This window comes from Natator depressus, chromosome 4 (genome assembly GCF_965152275.1).
Source record: "Natator depressus isolate rNatDep1 chromosome 4, rNatDep2.hap1, whole genome shotgun sequence".
NCBI lineage: Eukaryota > Metazoa > Chordata > Testudines > Cheloniidae > Natator > Natator depressus.
In genome coordinates, this window is record NC_134237.1 from 124,417,631 (window position 1) to 124,430,910 (window position 13,280).

At 43.3% G+C, this 13,280-nt stretch overlaps 1 long non-coding RNA gene across 1 annotated transcript in view; it reads left to right on the top strand.

The window, feature by feature from the left end:
- LOC141985995 (uncharacterized) overlaps positions 1-12,319 on the top strand; it is a 59,787-nt gene extending 47,468 nt beyond the window's left edge. The window contains exons 4-5 of the long non-coding RNA XR_012639093.1: positions 10,620-10,765; positions 12,191-12,319. This is a non-coding gene — a long non-coding RNA (uncharacterized LOC141985995). The remainder of the gene's footprint in view (positions 1-10,619; positions 10,766-12,190) is intronic.
- The last annotated feature ends 961 nt before the right edge of the window (positions 12,320-13,280 follow it).

Sequence of the window (13,280 nt, forward strand, 5' to 3'; positions counted from 1 at the left end):
TTGCCCAGTAAGTCCCAGTTCCCCCCTCCTCGAGGCTCATCCAATGTGTGTCTCCCCTTTTACCCCAGTCTATAGTCGTTCCCCCTCCTGGGCCCCTTTTCTACGCTCTGCGTGGTCCTATCTCCCTTCCCACATTCCTCATTCAAATAATCTCTGAAAACATCTGTAGAATCAGTTCCTCTATGGAAACATTAGGACTTTTACTTCTTTCTGGGGGGGTTTAGGGAACTTTCTCAGATACCTGCAGCCTCTGGAACCCCCAAATGACAGCAAATGGGGTACCGCAGATGAATGGACACTTTGAAGTGTTACCAGATTCCAACTATCTATTCAGGCCTGCCCAGGGGACCCTTAGATAAGTGTGGAACTTCAAATAGCCCCCCTGGAGATTTTGAAATTGGTTAAGGGCCACAAGATGCTCAGAGTGGTGCTTCCTTTCACGCACCAGCTGCCTGGGACCAGTGGACACCAGTTCTTCATATGCTCCATGGTGCCCTGGAGGTGTAATGACCTCTGGATAACCAGAGTAGTCTTGCCTTTTGCATACCATCCCTCCATTACTAGCAGATTCTGGCCCCAGCTTCCACCTGCGCCAGATCACCCTGAAAATATAATGGTCCCTAGTCACCTGGGGAGCCCTTCCTCCACTTCCCCTCATAATCTGCCTGTACAGGGTAAGACAGGGGACCAGTAGGTCAACATGGATTTCCAATGTGCTTGCTGGGACTTTGAAACTTTTCATGTCCAGCCATCTGGGAACTCAGCCGGCATAGAACCTGCCTGGGAATTCACCACCTGCCCAGCCGTGGTGTAGGCAGAAACCTGTAATTCCCTGATTGGTCTCCTGAAAAGCTGAAAGGTAGAAGAACAACAATCTGATTTGTACAGATTTGTAATCTGTTGATTTCTACACCAGACACATGATTGGGAGGGGATCTGATGCCTGGTGCTCGAACCCATGGAGCTGGCAATGTTTCAGACAGTGCATTTTCTATTCCATGCAACTGCATTCAGCAATGGGATAAATCGGCAGCGCCCCCATGTGTGACATTCTGAAGAGCTTCAGCATTTCCCACCTCAGCCTTCCCAGAGGTGGGGGTTAAGCCAGGATGGTCTGCAAGATCAAGGAGATCTATGTTCCCTTCCCACAAAGTTGCTGGGCACAAACCCAGGGGGATGACGGAGCATGGAGATATTTATGAATTTGCACATGGATTTCCCTCTCATGGGTGAAATATCTCTGGGATTCTCCCCCTTCATTCCTTTCCACCTGAGTACTTGAAGCCAAGGTGCCATTGGAAACACAAGGTTCTGCCTCACTGTTGTGACCAACACAAGACTAAGTCCTTTGTAGTGCACAGTGTGACTGCTCCCCTGCTGCTTGCACGGAGTGACTGGGCACTGCTGTCTATCCTGCATAAGAGTTATGCCCTCTTCCCCCCCTTACACGCAACCTGTAGGTACACATTGGACGGTTGCCAGAGGGTGAACCCTGCGGTCCAGATTCAATGCAGCAACTAGTCCCAGTGAGAAGCCTCCATGTGTTATCCTCCTGAGCTTGGGGGAAGGGGTTTTACCCCACTGAACTCAGCTCTTTCACACTAGTCTGATTTGCAACCTCTAGTGTGTGTGATGAGAGCACAGGGTGAGGGAATTCAATACAGCTCATAGTTACTGATTGCACTCTCCCCAGGGCACCATCTGATACCCTTGTGAGGGAGCGTGATGGGTCGTATGAACCCCATAATGGTCAACCACGGGTTAACAGGAGCTTGAGCCCAATTAGGCCACTGGGTGGCACTGGTGGAGGGTGGCTATTAGCCAGAAATGGTGATCACTCCCAGATTGGACGGAGCTGGGTCTTCATAAAGGAAGGAGCACAGGGCAGTGAGAAGGAGAGCCAGGGTAGAGACCCAGATGAGAGGTAGCTGGGTATTTCCTCTCCTGGGCTAAAGGCTAAGAGAAGCCTGAGAGCCCTGGAGCCAATGGGTCCTGAGCCAGGAGGAAGCCTGGGAAGCCAGAGGCAGTTATGGTAAAGACTGATCTAGGGATGTCCCTGAACTTGTTCTCCTGTTCCCACTACAATGCCTATACCCCCCTCCCCGATTCATATAAAGTACTTATCTGTTTCTGGGGACTTCTCTTGGTTCTTTTCCTCCCATATTGCCTACTTAAATCTCTTCTTTATAGAATCATAGAAATGTAGGGCTGTAAGAACATAAGAATAGCCATACTGGGTCAGACCAAGACATCTAGCCAAGTACCCTGTCTTCTGACAGTGGCCAATGCCAGGTGACTCAGAGGGAATGAACAGAACAGGGCAATTATCGAGTGATCCATCCCCTGTTGTCCATTCCCAGCTTCGGACAGTCAGAGGCTTAGATTCACCCAGAGCATGGGGTTGCATCCCTGATCATCTTGGCTAATAGCCATGAACTTATCTACTTCTCTTTTGAACCCAGCTATACTTTTGACTTTCCCAACATTCCCTGCCAATGAGTTCCACAGGCTGACTGTGCATTGTGTGAAGAAGTACTTGCTTAGGTTTGTTTTAAACCTGCTGCCTATTAATTTAATTATCAACCCCAATGTGTGTTTGTCTAACCTGTTCTTAAAAAACCTACAATGATGGGGATTCCACAACCACCCTTGAAATGTTTGGTTTTCATTCTGAATCAGAACGAAACCAGATTTTGAAAAGTTGTAATTCGGTTTCACAGAGGATTTCCGTTCTCTGCCCAGCTCTACTGCTGAGGTCCAATGGCTGGAAGTGGAAGCTAGACAACTTCGAACTAGAAATAAGGTGCAAATTTTTAACAGTGAGGGTAACCTTTGGAAGAACTTACCATAGGTTGTGGTGGCTTTCACCATATTAGGAAACAATTCCTGGTCTGCAGTCTAAATTTCCTTTACTCATTTTTATGTAAGGCTGATTATTGGTGGCATAGTCAGGCCACATGGATGTACGAATGGGGGTTGAGATGCTGAAAATAAACAGCATTGCAAATGTATGGGCATGTTTGCTGTCTTGTCTTGGCACCCAAGGTACTGGAACCATTTTTGTTCAAACTACAAGAGCTCTTTCTACATCTTGATGGCAAATTATAAACTTAGCTTCAGCTATAAACTTGGGAGCAGATCTTGCAGGAGATTACTTAGGCCCCAGTCCTACAAGCATTTATGCACACATTAAATGTTAAGCAATGTGTTGCCATTGACTTTAAGCAGGCTTAGGGTGTTTGCTGGATTGGAGCTTTAGTATTTTATCAACTAGAAAACAATTAATGGCTGAGGCATATAACGTGAACGCAGTATGCAAATGTCCAGTATTTCAGAGTTATTCATATCTTCAGATATGAAGCCAGCTAGTTATTTTAATTATCATACTTTTTTTCACTAGTAAAATAGATCCAGTGACAAAATCTTATTCATTTTGCAACAGATGTAAGAGGAGCAGACTTCAAAAGTATAATGAATTTCTTCTAACTTGTCTGGGAACTGAACAGACATAATGCTGATTGATCAGATATGCTCTACATCAGAGAGACCCCAGATGTGATCCAGATTTTAAATAGATGCTACTGCTGTCAAAATGTATTCTTTCTTTCCTGGCATAATGAACTGATGTCTGTCGGTCCCGAATAATGTACTTTTTTTTGTAATAACTGCTAACATCAACAATAAGCTTTGTCTCATTAGCATCACATAATCCCACCACTGAGTCCCCAATTTCTGCTCCCCATATTATCTGCCATGAGGAAAAAAAAATCCCACAGCAGGAGCTAAGAAGGTCAGTGCATTCTCAGGGTAATCAGCTGTAGTAAATTCAATTCTGACAAGACAAGGCTTGCAAATGTCTCGGGAATAAGGGATCATCTATAATGTTATATAGTGAATGGGAAAGTGTCCTTCCAAATGTTTATTAATTACAGATGAGTATGCATATGGTGGTCATCTTTGGAGAGATTTCTTTTGAGGGAGACTGAATCAAAGCCAAAAACCAAATTTAACTGCTTTCTCTTGCTGTGGAAGGAAAACAACCATATTCTACTATAGATATATAAAAGATCTCATAGCAAGTCAGTGGAAGGCTGAGAAGATAATCCAGGTGTTTTGACTTACATTCACCTGTTCTAACCACTAGACCACTCTGCTGAGCTGTGGCTTCGATTTATAAATGAATGGGAGATCTGTTTGTCTCTTCAAACCTCTTCCTGCTGAGCGAGCGGGAAGCAGAAACTGGAACAAGAATAAGTGAAAGTTGTGCTTAACCTCATTAACTTTTCAGCTGCCATGGGCATTGTCTACATAAAGCATGACCTTGGCCATGCCATGAGAGTAGTACTTGAGGGGTTAACAGAGGTTTCTCAGCTGCTCTTCTCTCAGAAAAATCATTCCTCTTACTCACTGATTAAAAAAGAAGTTCAGGAGCCAGTGCACACATGCTCACTTTCTCTAGCCATGGACGTTGCTTACAAATACAAGCTAAATTCTGATCTCAGTTCCATAGGTCCTGGAACTAAGGGTGCTGCACTCCCTGGCTTGAAGTGATTTCCATCATCTACAGGGTTTACAGTTTGGTTCAATGGCTCTCAGCAGCCCCACTGTACAAATTGTTCCAGCACCCTTGCTCAACTCCCCTGGTGCTCATCTGTAAGCGATTCCAACAAAGCCAATGGAGTGACCCTGAATTTACATTAGATTTTATCAGAATCCTTCTTGAAGTGGTACTCCCAAATCTTCTCCTTTATAGTGGTGTCATTCCCTAGTTAGTTAGTGAGATGGCTCAGCAGAACATTCATTTTACTTGCATGCTTCACACCCTGCATCTTTAACACCATCCATCTGAGTACCATCTGCTGGACCAAACTGGTCTCTTCATCCCTGTGAGCTCCCCTGGGTATGTGTTGTTTTGAGATCATCTGATCTGAAATGGCTATTGCTACCACAGGAAGAAAATTAATACCTGGTTATATCAAATACCTGCTATTTTTTAACAAGCCACAGTTACTTATCAGCCAGATTGCAGCACTTGTATGAAGAATTTTCAGTTCCTTTTTGTCCCTGGCAGCTGATTAAAAGTTCAGATTATTTATGGCAGGAAACAGCAGTGTACTTCTGAGTCTGAGGAAGCTGAGAAAGTGTGGTGAGTGTCAGTCAATTAAGCTATTCAACTTATTTATGAAACAAGACAAAACACTGTTTAGCGTGAAAACTCCCCACTCAATAGGATTCTTCCTGATATAAAATGTCAGAGCTGAAAAGGGGTCATCCTGTGACCCCAGAATGTTCTTTTAAACTATTTGCAAATCAATAGCTCTTCTTTGGATTTGTTCAGAGCCCCTCATTCCCTTTTATTATAAATCACAGGGCACAGACTGCCTATCAATTAATATGGAGACAGATACTATGCTAAAGGAGCAGCTGGCTTTAGAGTGATTCAGCCTGATCCTCATTTATATTAAAGTCAATTTACGCCACTCTGGCAGTGTAAAGAAAGCTCCTTTACAGGGCCAGAGCTGTGTAAAGGGGCCTTAATCTAAATGAAAATTCAGACTATCATAGTCAGAAAAGAGACTTAGTTAAAATTATGATCTCAGATTCTTGTGCTGCTTCTTCTTTCACCACCACACTGGAGCTTCTGCCTGGGCCCTGTGTTCTCTCTGCCTCTCACACCATCATACGCTAATAAAGAATTGTCATCAGGGCTGAAATTTCCAAAGCCACTGAAAAGATTTGGACACCCAATTTCCATTCATTTTAATGGGAATTAAATGTCCAAATCCTTTAAGTGTCTTTGACAATCTCAGCCTATAACATCATTAATAACTTTGCTGACCAAGTGTTAGGCAGAATCCAATCCTATCCGCTGTCTGTTTGCACTGCTAAGAGTGCCCCCCCTCTTGCTTAACAGTGCTATCAGCAATAATAACTTGTTTGACACAGTTATGACTTGAAGCCACACACTGGACAGATGCATTGGGCCAGCTCCTCAACTGGAGTAAATTGGTAGCACCAATGCCAATGGTGGTAGGTGAAGTTCTGGCCCCTTAGGTTGAATAAGAAGGTGCCATCTTTACAGAGTCATGCTTCTGACTATAGCTACACATTCTTACCATCTAATGGCTATCCAGAGGCCACTGTGACATGAGTAGGTGGTCTGATAAGTTCCTAATAAGTGTCTGTCATAACCATAGGGGTAGCCTAAATTCCTCCTTACCTGTAAGGGGTTAAGAAGCTCAAGTAACCTGGCTGGCACCTGACCAAAGGAACCAATGGGGACAAAAGATACTTTCAAATCTGGTGGGTGGGGAGAGGTTTTGTTTTGGGTTCTTTGTTTCTGTGGCCATTCGCTCTTGGGACTAAGAGGGACCGGACATCAATCCATGTTCTCCAAATCTTTCTAAAACAAGTCCCTCATATTTCAAACTTGTAAGTAACAGCCAGGCAAGGCGTATTAGTTTACCTTTGTTTTCTCAACTTGTGAATTTTCCCTTTGCTAGAGGGAGGTTTATCCCTGTTTTGTTGTAACTTTGAAACTAAGGCTAGAGGGGGTTCCTCTGTGCTCTTTGAATTTTCTGCTACTCTGTAAGGTTAACTACCAGCCTAAGTTTACAGAGGTGACTCTTTTACCTTTTTCTCTTTAAAAAAATCCTTCTTTTAAGAACCTGACTAATTTTTCCATTGTTCTAAGACCTAGGGGTTTGAGTCTGTAGTCCCTTTGTAACCAATTGGTGAGGATATATGCTCAAGCCTTCCCCAGGAAAGGGGGTGTAGGCTTGGGGAAATATTTTGGGGGAATAGGACTCTAAGTGGCCCTTTCCCTGATTGTTTGTTAAATCACTTGGCGGTGGCAGTGATCCCAAGGCAAGAAAGGAATCTGTGCTTTGGGAAAGTTTTAACCTAAGCTGGTAAGAATAAGCTTATGGGGTCTTTCATGCGGGTCCCCACATCAGTACCGCAGAGTTCAGAGTGGAGAAGGAACCCTGACAGTGTCCACCTCACATGCACCCTCATAGGTGGCCAAGGCTTGGAATAGCATTACTGGAGCACCTTGATGGGACTGGGTGGGGGAGCTTGTTCTGCCTCTCCTTGTGCAGTGCTCATTCTCTGGATGATAATGTAATAAATAGAGGGGCTTTTGTTTCCACTGGTGTCAATCCAGTGTCTTTCACAAGAACTGACTAACTTATCTACTACGTTGACTCAGCTGTCAGAAAGAGGCCTTTTTGCAAGGCAGTTGTTGACAGCAGTGATCCTCTTTGCTAAAATCTAGTGTGCATCTGAGGAAGTCAATATAATCCTCCTGGAGAGAAGGACAACAATACAATACATCCAAAACATCTGTAAGAAGAGGATGTTCTTCCTCCAGCTTTCCCCTGTGTAACTTGATCTCCAAGACAGATATTGTGGTAATGCTAATCTGGTGAAAGACGCATTAGTTTACAAGTGACAGTCACATACTGCACTTAATATTGGGTGAGCTGGAGACGGGCCTGAACCAAGCCCCCAGATTTACACTTCCTCTCAAATTTCAGATAAGCTTTGATCTGGACCTGAACTTCACAGACCCATAATGGACCAAACCAAAATCCCAGGCCCAAACTGCTCAAAACTTTGCGGGAGTTTGGATCCAGATTTTTGTGTGTGTGTGTGCACGTGCGTGTGTGTGTGAGAGAGAGAGAGAGATTAAAGAGCATTAAAACTTAGTAACTATAAGAGCGGGGTTAGGTATGAAATTTTAAACGTTTGAAAAAATTCCCCATTTTTGATCAACTGGAGAGATGGTCAAAAATGTTTCAAATTTTGAAAACTTAAAAAAAAAAAGTAGAACATTTTTTTAAAAAACCCCATGAAAATTGCCCTCTTTCCCCCCTCCAACCAACTCTAGTAACTGTAGAACCTCGGGGCTTCTTGTGCTGGCAAAGAAAAGAGAGAAGGAAAAGGAAATTAGTGATAGATATGCAGAACAAGTGCTAAAGGAAAAACGTCAATGGATGCCTCCCCCCATGTTTCTGAAAGAAGAATAGGGCTCGCACTCTATGTCCTTAGATTTAGTGCTCCTCAGTTTTGTTTTAGGCCACCCACTTTAAGGCTCTTAGCTTGGTAAAATGCTGTCTCATGAAGGAGAAACAAAGAATTTCCATCACTGTGAATAACAGCCTTTCATGTTATTAGGGAATCTGGGAGAAATTACTGTTCCCGAGCTCCAGATAAATACGACGGGGTGAAAGGAACTGGAGCACTAAGAATAAGCTTGACTGTGGCACACACTTACTTTGTTATAAATTGGTTAGTCTCTAAGGTGCCACTTGTACTCCTTTTCTTTTTGTTGTAGAGGACCACTCTTGCAGCTGAAATACAAGCCTCTGTCCAGTAAAGCAATTAGGCCCAGCTTTTTAAAGGTATTTAGGCATTGCTGCACCCAGCGTCCAATGCCTAACTGATTTAGGAGCCTTAATCTCATTTTCCAAAGGGATTTAGACTCCTAAGTGCCTAGATCCCTTTTGAAAATGAGATTTGGACTCCTAAATCAGTTAGGTGTTGTGATGCTGAGCGCAGCAATGCCCACATGCCTTTAAAAATCTGGGCCTTAAGCACATGCTTGACTTTAAGTATGTATGCAATCCTGTTTGATGTTCAGTTCCATTCAGTATGATTACATATGACTTTACCTTTAAACACATGCTTGAGTAGGGTTATGCAATCATAACTAAGGAGAATTTGCCCCAGTGTAAACAAATAAAGCAATATTTACATTTATAGTAAAGAAAATTGTCACTTGCTGATAACTTGTAAAGTAAATTACATTAAACAAGTGGAGTTAAAATAACCCACTGAAAGAGGGAGGAATTAGAAAAAGCATTAAGTAGAGCAGTGCCTATGTAACATTATAATATAAAATCCATGAGGACAAATTCTAGGAAGATATGCCATGTAAGAGTGAAAAGAAATTGGAGGAAAGTGTATCAAACTGTGGAGTATGCTTGATGAAAAAATAAGTTTCCAGCTATCCCACGGCTCACTATTAATAGATCTTTACTGCACAATATTTCTTAGAAATAGATTTGGACTTGGAGGTTCACCATGATGTAGCTAAAAAAAAAAATGCTGATGAATTGCAGTTGCCTCCCTATAAATAAAGAGTAAGTCACCAACGAGCCATCTGTCAGTGTATGATTACCAACTTTCTTTTTGTCTTTCAGAGCAGCCTGAGAAACCAAGGGCATGTATAATAGAGAGAATGCACACATTACAGCATGTCCCAGCGACTAGCCAGAAAGGATCATACAAGAGTCTCTCTCGATTTATCTCACTCAGTGAAATAATTTCATACTGAGGTTTTTCAGTTGGTGTGTCTGTATATTTCAAATGCACATGGAACCCCCGCAGCGATTATTTTCCAGGACTTGGGGCTGGGATTGATACAGTTAAGACATGCAAAGTAAAACATTTTTAAAAGAAGAAAATCCTTAAGTCCTCTCTGTTTGTGAAACCAGCAGTTTAACAGAACAATATTAATTCATTTTTTTCTGCTGTTGAATAGTAAAAGGTCTGGGATACCCTGGGAAAACATATTCCTATGGTTTTGTTAAAGCTGAATGCCTCACTATCAGTGGGAAAGACAAAGATCTAAGACCTCTTTGCCTACAGAAAACAACACAGGTTTTTATGCTGGAAAAATGAGGGATTTATTCTTTTCATTTTCCCCTCTCTCTCCCTCCCCCCCCTAAAATAAGTTCAGGGTCAGTGTACAATTTCTCCTTTTGTTTCTATTCTAATGCCCATCCATTTTGGGGTGCTTTTATTCCCCAAAAGTCGGTCTGACTCTGATAACATTCTGTGCATTTGATTCTTTGTTGTAGAAAAAGCTTTGCAGTATGTGTGTGACTACAAGCGCACATATGCATCTAATGTTAATAGTCTTAAAAAGAAACCTTAGTTTAAGAAGAGTTAAAGGCTGAAAGTAGGTTTTACAATGGAATCCAATTTGCATCCCACCCAAATATTACACTTTCTAAACAAAAATTCTACAAATTAATAAACACCAAATGTTGCAAAGTCTGCAAACGAACACTTGAGTTCCTCCTCCTCCCGTCCTTTGCACCTCCTGGCTTCTCCCTATACCTTCATGAACCCTGCATCTCTCTGACCTCCCTAATACTTTGAACCCCTTTCCATGCCCCTATCTGTCTCTCTGGCCCATGATCCTATCCATGCCCCACTCTGATCTCCTCAATATCTTGTCCATGCCTCCTTTCATTATTCCCATGCCCTCCCAGCACCCCTTTCTCATTTGCCCCCCTCCCCCCAGTTCGCTACACTCTACTCCTGGCCTGCTACCTCCAGCTCCACTCAGCAGTTACTGCAGCAAAGCCAAAAAAGTGAAGAGGAAGTCAGTTTCTGTTAAATGCAGTGTTGTAGCCATGTTTGTCCCAGGATATATGAGAGAGAAGGTAGATGAGATAATATCTTTTGTTGGTCCAACTTCTGTTGGTAAGAGAGAGCAGCTTTCAAGCTCTTCTCCGGTTGGGGAAATAGGCTACTTCACCTTGAATGGTCCCTTGAAATATATGTTAACTACTTATGCTAAACAATCTGTTCCATCTTATATTTAGCTCTGAGTACCTTTCCCAGACGTGAAGAAGAGCTCTGTAATTTTGGAGGAATTAGGCCTTGATTCTGCAAAGACTTAAGCCCTTGCTTTATTTTATGCACCTGAGTAGTCCCACTGATGGCAATGACACTATTCAGGCTCATGAAGGTAAGCAAAATGCAGGTTGTTGGAGAACTGGGGCCTTCACGTGTGGCTGTTTAAAAATGAGGCTTAAAGTGGGAATCTAGCTTCAGCCTTACTATTGCTATACATGCCAGCATATTAAAGCAATCATTTAAATGTACAACTCATCTATGTGATAAAAGGGTACCCAGGTCTGTAGTTTAAACGTTGGCAAAACTTTCATTGAAGTCTTAGGAGTTTGTATCTAATCTGTGGATCTGCTCGTTTATGTTGCACCAATCCCTGTGGTATTCAGATGTCAAGGAACGTCCCACGGCCACAGGATTAAACAAATAAAATGTATTTCTAATCAAGCCCCTGTAAAACTGGGAATTCAGTAGGACCTGGAAGGCAGTTAGCAAGTAGGCTGCATTGTTTTACTACTAAAAAGCTAATAGAAAAATATCCTAAGGAAAGCTGCTTGTGGCTGTGGTTTGTCAGGGAGGGAAACAGCAGCAACAGTGGTCATCTGTTTAGCATTTGAGCATGAGCGGAAGCAGGAAAAGGAATGGGCAAGCTATTTTAAACTAATCAGTTCTATCAATAACCTGAAGGTACTTTTAAAAGCTGCAGAGGTAACAGTAGCGCTTGACTCTTCCAGAAGGAAGTTTGCTTTTGTTTCAGAGCTGTCGTTGCTTTAATTTGACACCAAGACATGTTTCCCCTGGAGTATGAGGTATCTTGGGCTTTATCCATTTGGTAAAGAACCGGCCTGCATAATTCCTATGTAGTGAGGAGATTTACTACTTAGGTCAACATGCATCTCCTGTGAGTCAAATAAACACAAGGAGCATTCATTAGGCATGCTTACTGAATTTAGATTGCATTCACACAACCTGATACGGTAGCCACTGGGGCCATGCTAGTTCAACCAAGGTCACATAGGGCAACGGGGCAAGCAAAGAGGGCTTTTATCAGCCACAGACTGAACCAATCAATCAATCCAGCTGATCTCAATACCCAATCTAATTGCATGTGGCAGGAGGCTAACTTCAGGGAATGCTTCTGAGTTTACACTAATTCAAACAGTTAAGGTTGAAAAAAAAAGCTAGGCCTCTGTAAAATAGAAAAAAGAAGAGTTTAAGAAAGATCGATCAGAGACACATATGTCATTATGAAAATACATTTGTAATTTTATAATTTACCCTGTCTCTCACCCACACCCACATCCACACGTATAGGTGTGAGAGAGTGTTATAAAAACCAGGTTTTCATCTAGGAAGTAGTATCTACTCATTAGAGTAGGGGGCGGTGAGACTCCTGGATTCTGTGCCCAACTCTGTCACAGACTTCCTGTGTCACACCTGGGAAATCACTCCGTCTCCTCGGACCTGTCTGCCCCTCTGTGAAATGGATTAATACACAGTGGCCTGAAGTTGTGAAAGTAACTGTTGATTTTCATTTCCTTAGTTAATGAGTACCCGGTTTCTGACATCTCAACGGGGACTGATTCTGAGAGACCGCCTGCTCAGCTCTGAAGCACCCCAGATCAATAACTGCTTGAAAATTGTATGGCAACAATTATAGATTAGAAGAAAAATATTTTGCACATTGATTTGAGTCGGGTGATATCAGTGCAAAGGACTTTGTGGCCTGGTGAACCAAATCCAGATGGCGGTGGAGTCACATGTGTTTTGACATTATGTCATCAATCTCTCTATCGAGCTTTAGTCGTGATTGGCGTAATGGTAATACCTAATGCATTTATGTGTATACAGAGCTTGGAGATCCCAGGTTAAAAGCAGCGTTCACAGCCTTGCCAACACTCTCAGTTTCCACGCTAGTAGGGTTGCGATTTTGGGTCAGGGCTGGAGACTAGCCTCCGGATGAAATGAAGTGCGGCAGCCCCACTTGCCCACCTCCTGGGGAAGAGTAGCCAGTCAGGACTGGCCCAGCTCTCCCCCCTTCCCTCAGCAGCTGAGAGTAGTTTTTGAGCAGGAAAGAGGGAGAAGGAGCAGTGGATAACCACTTTCACTGGAGGGGGGAAGAGAGAATTGAAAGATCCCAGCAGCTCTCAGCTTCTCTGCTTCCTCCTCTCCCCTCCCTTTCTGTGCGCAATGGATAAGTCTGCTGTCTCCTCCTCTCCCCTTCCCCTTCCCAACCCCATCCTCATCCCTGCAACACCAGGCCCTGGACGAGAGAAGGGGATACATAACCCCTGGAGCTGCAGGAGCAACAGAGCTAGGGGCTGGGATAGCTGCATAATTCATCACTGGGTTGGGGGAGTGGTAGATGCGGAGGGGTGGGAGGACACAGATTTGATTCAATCAGAAGTTTGGGGAGAAGCTGGAAGCTCTGCACTCTTGGATAGCCAGCGAAAACACTTGTAGCCAGGGGCCAAAATCACCTTGCTCTGTAAATCTGGGAGGGTGGGCAGCACTTACTGTCTCTCATACACTGGGCTCAGGGGCGGGCAGCAGAAGTCAAAAATCAAGAGACAAACCAAACCCCACAATTTGATCTTTAAAAAAACCCTCTCAATTTCTGGGTGAATCCCATG